This window comes from Grammomys surdaster, unplaced genomic scaffold, assembly GCF_004785775.1.
Source record: "Grammomys surdaster isolate TR1022 unplaced genomic scaffold, NIH_TR_1.0 363, whole genome shotgun sequence".
NCBI classification, from domain to species: Eukaryota; Metazoa; Chordata; class Mammalia; order Rodentia; family Muridae; genus Grammomys; species Grammomys surdaster.
The window spans coordinates 11,164,073-11,174,708 of NW_021604782.1; the positions used below are offsets into that span (position 1 = coordinate 11,164,073).

General features: G+C 44.7%; 1 protein-coding gene and 1 pseudogene across 2 annotated transcripts in view; both read right to left on the reverse strand.

Moving 5' to 3' along the window:
• Nucleotides 1-1,956, reverse strand: part of Tex48 (testis expressed 48) — a 14,912-nt gene extending 12,956 nt beyond the window's left edge. The window contains exon 1 of one of the 2 annotated variants that reach the window (XM_028779866.1): nt 1,929-1,956. The gene's annotated coding sequence lies outside the window, so the exon portion shown is untranslated. Of the gene's footprint in view, nt 1-1,911 lie in introns of both variants that reach the window. The other variant, XM_028779865.1, reaches the window with a different exon arrangement.
• Nucleotides 1,957-10,004: 8,048 nt separating this feature from the next.
• On the reverse strand, nt 10,005-10,322 carry LOC114631667 (annotated as a pseudogene).
• Between the last annotated feature and the right edge of the window lie 314 nt (nt 10,323-10,636).

The following is a 10,636-nucleotide window of genomic DNA, read 5'->3' on the forward strand; positions in this document are numbered from 1 at the left end:
TCCCTCCCTCCCTCTCTCTCTCTCTCTCTCTCTCTCTGTCTCTCTCTCTCTCCCCTCTTTTTTCTCTTTCTTTTTCCTCCTCCTCATTTTCTTCCTCCTCCTCCTTCTTTGAGTTTTTTTGTTTCCTTTTTTTTCTTTTTCCTAGACAGAGTTTCTCTGTGTAGCCCTGGAAATCTCTGTAGACCAGGCTGGCCGCCAACCCAGAAATTTGTCTGCCTCTGCCTTCTGAGTGCTGGGATTAAGGAAGATGTACACCACTACCACATTACCACTGGCTTGCCTCAGTTTCTTGATTGCTGTATTTATAGGTTTTCCAGTTCTTTAGATATTGAAGTCATGGTTTGCTCCCTGTCACTCCCTCAGCATATGCTTGTTTAGAGTCGAATACTTTTTAAGCACCTCTGGTCCGACACATAGCACAGCAAGAGATTGAAAACCAAAGCTGAGAAGGAACGGTGCTGCAGCTGGAAACCTGATCTTTGTGAACAGAAAGATCCAAGGGTAGTTGGTGACAGTGGTGAAGAGTTGGACAAGCTTGGAGGATCTTCCTACAGCTAGGATTGAGGGAACTGGTGATGCAGAGAGGGGAAGAGAGCATCCACAATTCCTAGGCACAGACCCACTTCCCTGGGAAGATGCTAACAGGTTATTGAGAGTCATCTATTAATGAAAGTGCTACTGGCCAATCTGAGGGAAGAGTTGCACACTGGTGTCATCTCATACTAGAAAGTTCTAGATGCCCAAACGCCTCTTGTCTTTGGAATCCCAGCAGTCTGTAGCCTTTGTGCCCCCCCCCAGACTCTTATGCACTGGCCATAAAGCTCTGTTCTATATGTGGTGCAAACACAACTCTCCACTTAACTGGAAACAAAATCCATGTCTGTGTCACATGGTAAACAGGAATCTCTCCTCGAAAATAGCTTATGCACATACAAGAAAACACAAGTACGAAAACTCCCTCTCCCTTAAACACACACTGCATTGTGCACCTTGTCCTTTTTAGTTATGCCCGTGCTCTCCATATCTTTACCTGGAAATCCTGATTGATGATAAAGAGTTGTAAATTGCCACTCTTCAGAATTGGGAAATCTTTTAGGGAAGCCAGCAAAGTACTTACAAGAGCATTATCTGGAAAGCAAATCTTTTTTCTGAGGCAGATCCTTATGTAGCTCAGGCTGGCCTTGAACTCTATATTCTCAAGAATGACCTCAAATTTCTGATCCTCCTATTTCTATCACCAAGTGCTGGCATTAAAGGTGGGTGTCACCATTCCTAGTGGTACCGGGGATGGGACCCAGGGCTTCTTTCATACAGGTCAAGCAAGTATTCTACCAACAGAGATACATCCCTAACCCGTTGGGGTATGATTTTTATGATTAATTAATAGAAAAATAATGTGCAGCTTCTTAAAGCCTCAGCTCTTTGATCTGTAAATGGGAAATACCATCTACAGAAAAGGGGCTTGTGAGGACTCAGAGTGATGGAAAGTGGCCACAGCTTTCTGGCATGCTGAGAAGCCTCAGTATGTAAGAGGATTCTGGTGTTGAGGGAAGTGGAGGATGGTGAAGACTTTCACGCAGTACTATGGCTCATCTCTAGATGGAGTCAAAGAAGAGGCTCTTGACTTGTCCCCAGGGAACTGTGAGCTTCAGGTCTCTGGGGACTTCAGAACACGCTGACCAGGTGAGGCAAGGTCACCAAAGTGAAGCAAGAAGGAATCTAGAGTTGGAGGAGTCACTTAGGGTCATTCAGCACTGGTGTGGGGATATGGTAGCCAGAGAGAGAAACAAGGTAGAGGCCAGGGAAGGATTGTGTCTGATGCTGGTAGCAAATGAGTAGGCATCCACAAGTGTGGGGACACTGCCATCCATTTGGTGCAGGAATGTCACCCCTCCCACTTTTAGATCTTACCTTTGGGCCTCACTTACTTGTTGCTGGCAGGGAGGAAAGGAGGCTGTGATGTCACAGAGCTGGGAACCAGGGAATGCTGATGACAGGGCTTTTGGACTGGACCATAGTGCGGGGAGGAAAGAGGCTATTGTGACTTGCTGACCCTCCCTGTCGTGGTCTATCTTTCTGTGTGTGATGCCAAGCTGTCCACCATTGCTGTCCCTCAGGGCACCAGAAAGGCAAGTTCTTCTGTCTGTGTGGAGTATTTTGAGGGTGTCAGGCCAGAAGAGGGCGCTACAGCACTACATGCCGAAAACATGGGGCAGGGTCTGTCTCTGGCTATTAACCTCAGGTAGATGGACTTCATGTCTTCTTTAAAATAGGAATAATAGTTATGTGTCCTCTATATATTTTCAGAATGAAATGACATCAGAGTGATACACATTGGACAGGTGCCTGGATGCTGTAGTAACGATTCCCCAGAAGGAGAGTGGTGGCAATATGTAAAAGCAAGTGACATTTCTTCCCAACCTATCTTCCAGAAAAAGAGGAATTGATTCCTGATGGATTCCTGGAAATTTTCTCATTCTATGAGGTGGGCTTTCAGTTCCCCACTTGGAACATCTTGGTGCTATTTGGGGAAGTCACACAAGGTGAAAACCCTCTATGAGTATTGTCTTTGGATGCACGTAGAGGTCATAGTACAACAGAAGATGGAAACAAATGTAACCCAGTGTTGAGTTTATGTGTTAGTGGGTGATGGGGGTTAAGCAATATTTACAAGCAGCAGTGGCAAATTCACTGTGTAGTAGGAACACTAAAGAGTCTCAAGTCTGTCTGCCAATAATCTTTCCTTACATTGTTGTTGAAACTTGGACTGTCTGGGGTCTGCTCCTAAACAAGTTGGAATCTATGGGATTCTAGAGACTAGGTACTAGTACGGTTTCAAAGCTTTCCTGGTGATCTCTGTGTATAATCAGGATGTGCTAAATTGGGGCTGGGGAGATGCTTTAATTAATAAAATGCTTTCTGTGCATGCATGACAACCTGAGTTCAATTTCTAGGCCTTATGTAAAAAGATAATATATATGTAAGTATGCGTAAATATATACATTCTATGTACTGAGTCTGTTTTTTGCTGTTTGTGTACATATGGCTTCAGGGCTGGTCATCTTATATTGGATAACTAGTTAAGGGCTCATCTCTAGGGGAGGCTAATTCTCCCTTAACAGTTCATTAGCTGCCTAGAAAAAACCCTTAGTATTGGAACTTATTAACTCAAAATAAGTCGATTTACTTTGAAAAGAATTCTGGGTGGGGTGGGGTCCATTTTTTAATCCTAGTGTTGGAGGTGGAAAAAGGGGTTGCTGGTTGATTAGTCTAGGCTAATTGGTGAGGTCCAGACCAGTAGAGACCTTGTCTCAAATGTAATGATAAACTGAATATAATGGCACACGCCTTTAATCCCAGGGTTCCCATAGGCGGGGGAATATCTGTGTTCAAGGACAGCCTGGTCTACATAGTGAGACCCTGTCTCAAAAAAGGTAATAAAATGAAAACAAACAGCAATAACAAAACAAAAAAGCTAGGTAGATGCTGTTTCTGAGGATGACACTGAGGATGCCTGGTGTCCACTGAACTCTGCATGCAAATGCTTACACACTTAAAAAGGTGCTGAATTACAATGTGGGACTCACATGATGTACCCATATGGTGGCTCTCAACTCAGCTGCCTCTGAAATGCTCAGAGAAGCTTTAGAAAATGCCAGTTCTAGCTCCCAGCTCAGTAGATTCTCCCTCTCTCTCTCTTTCTCTGTGTGTTGGGAGGGAGGGTGGAATTCAGGCACTAGTAGGCTTGAAACTTCTTCAGACAATATTAAAACCCATTTGCTTACAGAACAGCTTTACATTTTTATTTTATTTTTGTCAATTTGATACATGCACGTAATGGATTCCTGATTACATATATCCCCCATTATCATTCTACTCATATGGAATCCCCTTCCCTCTCAGAGCTCCCCATCCTGCTTTCATGTCTCTCCTTTTATCCCCCCGTCTTTTAGTTTCTGTGACTTACTGAGTTTGATTAAGGCTGTTTCCATGAGCATGGAGTGGGGATTATTTATTAACCAGTGGCTACGGCATTGAGGAAATGACTCCTCCATCCTTGGTAGCCATTCACTGCCAATGGCTTCTCAGGGGCCTCTGGAGCCTTTCCGTCATCCGTGATACATGCCGTATACAGGGTTCAGAACTCAGTCTTCCTGTATTCTGAGCATTTGGACATAGTCTGAGCCCCTGCATTAATTATTACACAACAAGAAGTTTCTATGGCTAAGGTTCAGAGCAACAATAGTCAGTAGGCATAAATATAAATAGTTAGAAGGCAGTTTGACAGCACATCTGCTTAGTAAAAAACAGTGACACAAGGGTCTTTCCTAAGCATTGTCACTTCCCCAGGCAAGGACTTCTGGTTATGTTTAGAGTATTGGGTATAAATTCCCTCAAGTTCAATCAGAAAGAAGTTGGCCCTCATAGTGGTTTCCATAAGGCTTTTCTTCCCAAGTTTCTGTTACCCACTCTTCCAACACCCTCTCCCCTCTCCACACCTCCTTGCCCTCATTACTGCTCAACCCTCTCTAACACCTGTATCTCCTCTCTCTCTTGATCACTTGTACACATGGTGTTTAGAGGATCCCTCCTTTTCCTGTTGTTGTGTATGCATCCCTTAGGTGGGCCTTGCATGAACAGCATTACACATGACCTTACAACCATTCCCCAACAGTCAGAGTCAAGGATAGCTTACTCTTGGAAATCCTTGTTTGCTGAAACCATGAACACTGATGTCAAAGAGTTCATGAAGCAGTTGAGATTGCTTTAAGACACAGCGAGTAAAGACAGCCACATTTCCAAACATTTTCATTCAATATGCAGCTGTAAATTCGAGCAATCTTTGAATCCTTGTACGCTGGTACTTCGTGGCTCACGCACAGCACTGTTTATATAGTCAAGTTGGTGAAAATCCCTTTATGCTTGGGAACTGAGACTTTGCCTTCTGCTTGGGGTGATTTACTGTTCAAGGATATCTGATAAGGCTGTTTCCGTCTCCTTGGGTCTGGAGTGAGGAGATTAGCAAGAAGTTTCCTGTGTTGGTTTGGTTCAGGCAGTGAGCACTGAAATCTGGAACCAAGTTACTGGGGTTAGGATGAGTCAGGTCTGTGGACAGATCACATGGCTAGAAAGTCTATTATCTTAAGTTACTGTTCGACTTTGGCCTTAACCATAAACCCTTCTGATCTTCAGTTTACTGATGTTTACAATGGGAATAATTAATAGAGCTGATAAGAACAAGTTAGACCAATTCTGAGCGCTTGTAAATAGAGTTCCTGAGAGAGGATACCCCTCAGTGAATGTTGTTGCTATTGCTGTATCGGTATTATTTGATGCTGAGATTGGTGCTAGTTACTTTTCTCATTGCTAGGACCGAGAACTTGAAAAAAATAAATTTAATAAAAGAAAGGTTTATTTTGGTTTATAATGGTTTGAGGTTCAAACCCACCGTGGTGGGGAAGCCATGGCTTATGAGATAGAGGCAGCTTCACTGGGTATCCACGAGAGGAGGGAGAAAGGAGGGAGAGAGAGACTGGTGATTAGCCCATTTTCTCTTTTTTATGTAGTTCAGGATCCGAACCCATGGATTGGTGCCAACCGTATTTCCTGTGGATCTTTTCAGCTCATTAACCGTTTAGAACCATCTTTAGAGACTTGCCTAGAGGTTCGTCTCTTAGGTCACTCTAGATCCGGATACGTTGATGGTATCAGTCATCATAGAGTGGGGGACAAGGCAGAGCCTGAGCCGACACCTCCATGCCTTTGATATCAGTGGCTGTGAAATCAGGGAGTTTGGAAAGAGGAACACATTTTGGGTGAGGATAAGTTCAGGTTTGGAAAAACAAAACAGCAATAACAACAAAAGAAAACCTTTATTTTGGTGGGATGGATCAGTGGGTAAAGGCTCCTGCCCAAGCCTCCAAACCTGGTTGACCTGACTTAGATCCTCAGGGTCTATGAGGTAGAAGGAGAAAGACCATTCCCACAAGTTATCTTCTGACCTCTGTGTATACCTTCCCTGACAAGCGCAATAATGTGAATAATGTAAACCCTTTATTTTGTGACAACATGAAGTCAATAGGAACTTGCAAAGAAATGTATAGAGAAGCTCCATGGAAACTTCCCTCAGCTTTCCCTGTAGTGTTCCCTCCAGATCAGAAGCAGGAAAATAACACTGGTATGACCCACAGAGCTTATGTAAAGCTCATAGTTAACATGTTCTGTGAGTGTGTGTGTGTGTGAGTGTGTGTGCTTGTGTGTGTGTGCTTGTGTGTGTGCGTGCATGTGTATTACAGATATTGACTTTCAAGTTGATCAGAAGTACAATTTCATGTGTTCCCCATAGAGCATATGCTGAGTTATGCGGTCCCTCTGCTCTCTCCCTCTATGGCCACGTTCACTCTTTCCTTAGGAACCTGCTTTCCATTCTCACGTTGTGTCATTTCATAATTGTGACATGAATGGAAACATGCTGTGTGCTTGTACATGCTTGAGGTTGGCTTTTATTACTCAGCACACTTTCCTCGTGACCCACTTTAGTTAGAGCATGCTTTAGAAATGGCTAACTCATAATTCTTTTTCATTGTTGAGTAACAATCTGCAGACTGAATATACCACAGGTCTTTGGGGGCCCATGCTTACTGAAAGGCATTTGCATAGAATCCAGGTTTTGACTGTCACAAGTAAAGATACTGTGACTTAAGCATTTTTATAAACCTTTTTATTGATTCTTTGTGAGTTTCACACCATGCTTCCCACTTCCTTTCATCTCTCTGTCCCCTTGTATCTGACCTTTGACCATGCAAATTCCCCCTCCAATAAAATACACATACACAAACACTCAAATAAACAATAATAACAACAAAAAAGCATAGAAAACATCTCATTGTGGAAGCTGTAGTACATCATACACTGTCTCCCACAGCATATACCTCTGTCCACACATCTTCACTTGCAAATATTCATTGCAATGAGTCACTGGTCTATTCAAGATCTCTGGCTTCTTTTTTTTCTCTTTTTATTGGATATTTTATTTATTTACATTTCAAATGTTATCCTCTTTTCTGATTTCCCCTCTGGAAACCCCCTATCCCATTCTCCCTCCCACTGCTTCTATGAGAGTGCTCCCCCACCCACCCACCCACTCACTCACTCCCACCTCCCTGTCCTGGCAATCCCCTACACTGGGGTATTGAGCCTTCCCAGGACCAAGGGCCTCTCTTCCCATTGATGTCCAACAAGGCTATCCTCTGCTACATATGAGGGTAGAGACATGGGTCCCTCCATGTGTACTCTCTTGTTGGTGGTTTAGTTCCTAGGAGCTCTGGGGTGTCTGGTTGGTTGATATTGTTGTTCTTCCTATGGGTTGCAAACCCTTTCAGCTCCTTCAGTCCTTTTTCTAACTCCTCCGTTGGGGACCCTGTGCTCAGCCCAATGGTTGGCTATGAGCATCTGCCTCTGTATTTGTCAGGTTCTGACAGAGCCTTTCAGGAGACAGCAGACAGCTATATCAGGCTCCTGTCAGCAAGGACTTCTTGGCATCTGCAATAGTGTCTGGGTTCAGTGTCTGTATATGGGATGGATCCCCAGGTGGGGCAGTCTCTGGATGGCCTTTCCTTCAGTTTCTGCTCCACACTTTGTCTCTATATTTCCTCCCTTGAGTATTTTGATCCCTCTTCCAAGAAGGACCGAAGCATCCACACTTTGGTCTTCCTTTTTCTTGAGCTTCATGTGGTCTGTGAATTGTATCTTGGATAGTCTAAGCTTTTGGGCTAATATCTACTTATCAATGAGTGCATACCATGTGTGTTCTTATGTGCCTGTGTTAGCTTACTCAGGATGAGATTTTCTAATTCCATCCATTTGCCTAAGAATTTAATGAATTCCTTGTTTTTAATAGCTGAGTAGTATTCCATTGTGGAAATGTACCATATTTTCTGTATCCATTTCTCTGTTGAAGGGCATCTGGGTTGTTTCCAGCTTCTGGCTATTATAAATAAGGATGCTACGAATATAGTGGAGCATGTGTCCTTGTTATATGTTAGAGCATCTTCTGGGTATATGCCCAGGAGTTTTACAGAACCAAATAACTCTATTAAAAATGGGTATAGAGCTAAACAAAAAATTCTTAACTGAGGAATACTGAATAGCTGAGAAGAAATGTTTAACATCCTTAGTTATCAGGGAAATGCAAATCAAAACAACCCTGAGATTCTACCTCACACCAGTTAGAATGGCTAAGATCAAAAACTCAGGTGACAGCAGATGCTGGCGAGGATGTGGAGAAAGAGGAACACTCCTCCATTTTTGGTGGGATTGCAAGCTGGTACAACCACTGTGGAAATCAGTCTGGCAGTTCCTCAGAAAATTGGACATAGATCTCTGGTTTCTATGACACCATCAATATTGGCTCTTCACCGGGACTCCTTCTGGTTGGTTATCGTGTTATTGCCTTGTGTCATGGAGATCCTGCAGCTTTGGAGCAGCAGGACTGGCCCTTTCATGCACAGTAATAGTTCACAGATGATGTAGATTTTGGGATGGACCAATTTAGGGTCCTGGATCTGGGTCTGGGTGGTATTTGAGCTGGTCAGACTGCTGGCTTTTCCTGCAGCTCCAGGGCAAGCTCTCCAGCCCTGGATAGGCCACCCAGTCCACCATCAGCAGGAGTCAGGATCAGCCCTCCTGTTCTCATGCTCTCTGGTAGCCTCTACCACATCCATGCCTCCAGAGTCAGCTCCACTGTGCTGCCCCGTCAGGGTGTGGGCACTAGTCTCCCAAGTGCTGCAGCCTGTGAGGGGCTGGGCCAGCTCTCCTGCTCTCACACCCTCAGGGATGGCACACCCATGCCTTCTCACCAGGGCCAGCTCCACTGTGTTGCCCAGGCGAAGTGCAGAGCCTGTTCTCTGTAGTTCTGCAGACTTCAAGGGGCAGAGCCAGCTCACCCACTCTCATGATCTCATCTGCCATCTGCTCTCCCATCTGCCACAGGTGCTGGGGGGCAGGTCAAGGGGCAAAGTCATCACCTCTGCACCCAAGCCACCTCACAGCAGACAGATGGTGGGTGGTCAGCTTTCCTGCTTTCTCAACCCTCAGGGCTGGCTCACCTCTGCCCCTGATACTAAGGTCTGCTTTGCTCTGCTGTCCAGGCAAAGTGCAGGACGTGTGGCCACCAGTGAGAGATAGGACCAGCTCTCCAGAGCCTCATCCAGGGAGGGGTGTGGCCAGTTATGCACAGCCCCAGGACATCCATGAGTTCCCTTGATGCTGCCTAGTCATAATATGAGCCACGGACATCAATATCAGCTCCAGCCACAGCATAGCCACAGACTCAGACATGGCCCTCAGTGGCAGCATGGACTGGAACCTCACCATGACCCCAGGTAGCAGGGGTCACCGCTCACAACAGGCTACGCCTGTCAATTCTTGAGTCTTCAGTTCTGTCTTTCTTAATCCTTAAACTGCTCCACTCCTCTTTATCTCCCATTTGACCACCACATACTCGCATATTGTAATGGCTCCTGCTGCAGGCTGGCCACGGGGATGATGGGGCCCTGGATGACATTCTCCATCCTGCTTTGCAGTGCAGTGGAGAACAGGTCTGTGGGTGGTATAGTAAACCACAGGTCTCCGTCTTCCTCCTCCTGTTCTGTGCTGCCTGGATTTGATTTGATTTGATTTGATTTTTTTGAGTCTTAAGATATAAAATAGCTTTGGCCATGAACGAGATGTCTCTTTGCCCAGTTTGTGTGTGTGTGTGACAGAGAGAGAGCAGAGAGAGTGAGAGCGAGAGCGAGAGCGAGAGCGAGAGCGAGAGAGAGAGAGAGAGAGAGAGAGAGAGAGAGGGAGAGAGCACTAAACATTTAAACATTTGCATACTGGGTTTCATATCAAAATTTGCCTTTGTTTTGTGAGAGAAATTGGATGAATTTACCACCCCATTACTGGACTACACAGAAAATCTATTTCTTTGTTTTGTTTTTGTTTTATTTATTTATTTTTTTAAAAATATGGGATACTTCACAAATTTGCATGTTATTCTTGCACGGAAGACATGCTAATTTTCTCTGGCCAGGCAGTGGTGGCGTACGCCTTTAATCCCAGCACTTGGAAGGCAGACACAGGTGGATCTCTGAGTTCGAGACCAGCCTGGTCTACAGAGTGAGTTCCAGGACAGCCAGGGCTATACAGAGAAACCCTGTCTCGAAAAACCAGAGAGAGAGAGAGAGAGAGAGAGAGAGAGAGAGAGAGAGAGAGAGAGAGAAGAAAAAGTCTTCTCTGTATTGTTTCGATTTTAGTATATGTGCTGCCAAAGCTAGCAGTAACAAGTCTGTCAGTGCCCCTCTGTGTTCCTGCACATAGGCTGGGTGTCTGGATTTCTCTGTGCCCTGCCTGTATTTTTGCCACTTCTGTTTTGCACACTTACTCTGGAATCTCACCATGGTCTAAACAGCGTGTGTTTTCCTGTAACTGATGCTGCTGAACAGCTGAACATCCTCTCCATGTGCTGCAGTTTTTAAAAATGACAGCTTTATTGAGATCTGATTAACAGATCAATACATCCTCACTTTAAAAGTTTAGAATTCACAGTGTGCATGGTGATACACCCTTGCAATCCTAGTGTTTGTTAGGCTAA